A 3718-nucleotide genomic window follows, 5' to 3' on the forward strand; every position below is an offset into this window, starting at 1 on the left:
CAGTGCTTATTGGATACCCTGTGCCGAGCGCTTTCCGTGTTAACCTCGTCCAATTCTTTTTATAAAATCCCTAGAAGGGTCTGCACTCTGATGACCCTTACTCTGCAGGGGAACAGTCTGATTCCGGGGCAAGCGTGGGGACTTGCCCGGGTCACAGAGCTAGCGCAGGGCAGAGCAGGGACAGGCATCCGGACGGCTCAGTCCCCACCCTGCACAGCCATCGATGGTAAGCCAGGCACTTGCAGGGCCCACTGGGGGCTCCAGGAAAGGCAGTGCTCTGGAACCTTTAGGGACCATTGCCAGAAACGTCTGTATGCAGGAGGGCACCTGCAAAGTCCCTCGACTGTGCGTGTTGGATGGTCCTAACAGGGACCCAAAGTCCCCTTTTAAAAATTGCCTGTGTTAAGAATCTTATTGGGGCGGGGAGGGTGCCTGGGTGGCTCAGTCGGTTAGGCGTCCGACTTCGGCTCAGGGCATGATCTCATGGTTTGTGGGTTCGAGCCCCACGTCAGGCTCTGTGCTGACAGCTCAGAGCCTGGAGCCTGCTTCGGATTCTGTGTCTCCCTCTCTCTCTCTCTCTCTCTCTCTCTCTGTCCTCCCCTGATTTGTGGCCTGTCTCTCTCTCTCTCAAAAAAAGAGAAAATTAGAAAAGAAAATAATCTTATTGGGGAGGGGCCAGCTACCCTTTGTGACTAAAGGAAAAACATGAAGTTGCCACTGTGGCTAGACTGATAAAATAATCATCGAGGAACATATTTATTGGTGCTTGACCTGCACAAGAGCCCCAGAGGGAGTGCTGTCCCCATCCTCGATCCCCAAGTCACTGATGTGCCACATGAGACGGAGAGAGAGGGAGGGATGCCTGAGTCCCAGGAAGTGGGGTGAGCCGGCCATGTTTCTGCTGCTTGCCCAGCACTGACCTCTGAGCAGAGGGTGCCCACACATCACGTGCCTCGTTCTGTACAGTCCTGTGATAGGTGCCTCTCTGTGTGGGGACATGGGGAGCCCCGGAGCTGTCCGTAGAGCAGTGGTTTCAGCTGGGGGAGATTTTGCCCCCAATGAGACATTGGGCAATGTCCGGGCACATTTTGGATTGACGTGAGTGGTTGGGGGTGCTCCTGGCATCCAGAGGGTAGACGCCAGGCATGCTTCCCAACATCCTACAGTGCACAGGACAGGCCTCACGACAAAGAGCGGTCTGGCCCAAATGTCAATAGTGCCGAGTTTGAGAAAAAAAAAAACCTATACAAATGAAATGCCCCAGGAGGAAGTCACAGCTCCCTGCTGCATCAACCCCCGGGCACACTGACGGACCTCTTGATGAGTGACTGGGACCGTCAGCTCCAAGGGAGAACATTCTTTTGCTCGAGTAGGATTTGGGCCTTTGACGTGGGCTTGCAAAGGTCTGCTGGGACCTGCTGTGGGTACAGAGAGCGCCCCCAGGCAGGGATGGGGAGTGGGCGTGGCAGAGGGGAGGAGGGCTCCCGACGTCGCTGTGGGCAAAAGGCAGTGAGAGTCCCGCGGATGTGATGCCCAGCACTGCCCGGCCTTACAGCCATGACCTTCACCTCCTCATAAACCAGCCTCCTCTGTTGTTCAGTCTCTAACAAGTGGAGCAAAACAAAACCACGAAGCATCACTGGAAAAGCAGAAGCTGCTGCAGAAACCGACCCCGCCGTGGGCGCGGAATGTGAAATGTGGATAGCGGGGCCTGGGTGCAGGAATACATCTGAGCAGGGTCCGAAAGTGGCGGAAGCAGCGGCTGGACCCCGGGGACCACAGGACAGGTCCCCGCTGTCAGCGCACACCTGCAGGAGAGTGTCGTTCCCCCGGTTCTGTTCTGTCCAGCTGACTTGACTGATCGCTTCATCGGCCACTTGCTGATGACACTTCAGCCTGTGGCTACAACAGCCCAGGGGGGTCACTGTCCCACATTCTCTTCTGGCTACTGTGGGGTACTGTTGGCCCCCTGGCCCTTTGTTAGAGGCCCCAGGGCCAGACCACCACCCCTTTAGCTCTGGGAGCCAGAGACCCAGGAGCCAGCACCTCTGAGTGCTAAGGGCCTGCGGGATGGAAACGGAACGATGGACAGAGGCCGTGTTTTATGGCGCTTCCGGGAAGGCGGAGCGGGCTGGGCTCTGAAGTGTGCACTCAGCTCAGGCACTTGCCCTGAGCTCAGCCCCGTGCCAGCCACTGACCACGGAGCAGCGTGCAAGCCGGACACGGACTCTGCTGTCCTGGAGCTCGCACGCTAATGGGAGAGACAAGAGCTGACAAACGCACACAGAATGACAGTTGCACAAAGTGACATCTTATGGGAAGTACAGGGGGCTCCGAGAGGGGTCCTAGAGGGAAGGGCTTCTGAAGAGGAAAATCCTCCGTGGATGTCCATGTCCTGTTTCCTAGTGGCTCATTCATTTCCACGCACTGCCACCCCCCCCAAGCTGTAAGTAGCCACATCCCCTCACAAAGCAGGGGCGGACTTCGGTCCCACAGGCCCTAGAGTGTCACAGGGCTTCAGAAAGCGCTCGGGGCCCATGGAAACCAGTGGATTCCACCTGCAGACGGGTTTGGAGAGAGGTGGAGAATGTCACCTATCTCTGATAGAAATTAGCATGGAAATCATGGAAACAATGGTCACTGATGACATCAACACTCAGGAGAGCAGCAGCGGCTGTCTGCACAGAGCCCCGACGCGGGGCTCGAACCCACAAACCACAAGGTCATGACCTGAGCCGAAGTTGGACGCTTAACCGACTGAGCCAGCCAGGCGCCCCAGCAGCGGGGCTTTTTAAAAGGGAGCTTTTGCGCACTGGAAGCTCCAAGTATGTGAATGAAGATCTCAAGAGCTCAGAAAAGCCAGAAAAGGGGGAAAGGACGCGTAAGATGAGTTTTGAATAAGCCATCTATCTGTGTGTGTTAGCCAGACAAGCGGAGGATAGACCTCTAGGACAGGCAGGCCGGAAAGAAGCCAGGGACAACCGAAGGGGGCGGCCCATCCGGAACGCTGCCCGTGGTGGAGCACGGCCAGAGCAGGGGTGAGATGAGGGGACGGGCCAAAGATGAGGCAGGGAAGGCTGGGACTCTGGGCTCAGGGGTGCGCTCTGTGTGGAAGACAGTGGGGAGCCATGGCAGGATCTCAAGTGGGGTAACGATGCTGACCTGGCTTTTCACGGTCGAGGTGGATTGGAAGGAAGAGAGGCCAGACAGGCTGCTGTGGCCATCCAGATGGGACATGGTGAGGTCCCAGCCTGTGGGCAGTGGGAGGGGCGGGAGGGTGTGATCAATTTCTGGGGCGGTACTAATGTGTGCAGGGTGTGAATTGAGCGCTCACCAGATGCCTGGTCCCTACCCTCCTGGAGCTTACTCTGATGGGTCTTTAAGGGCACACATCAGAGTTTTATAGAGGAGAGGAGGGATCTGATACGCAGGAGGAAGGGAAATTTGGCCGAAGCTGGAAAGGGTGCAGCGGGCAGAGGGACCTGAGTGTGCCAAGGCCTGAGAGTAGGACCCAGCACCAGCGTGCCTTTGGGAGCAAACAAGCAGCCAGCGTGGGTAGGCACCCGAGTCCATGTCGGGGACCTGGGAGATGAAGCCGGGCAGGAGGCGGGAGGAGGTGTGGAGAGAGAGGAACCTGCATTTGCTTATGCGTTAGAGCTGCGCCCCCTGAAAGCGGGGGGTGGGGGGGAACCGTGGGCAGCGGGCACAGCGAGAGGCC

The sequence above is a fragment of the Felis catus genome, chromosome E1 (assembly GCF_018350175.1).
Source record: "Felis catus isolate Fca126 chromosome E1, F.catus_Fca126_mat1.0, whole genome shotgun sequence".
Taxonomy (NCBI): domain Eukaryota; kingdom Metazoa; phylum Chordata; class Mammalia; order Carnivora; family Felidae; genus Felis; species Felis catus.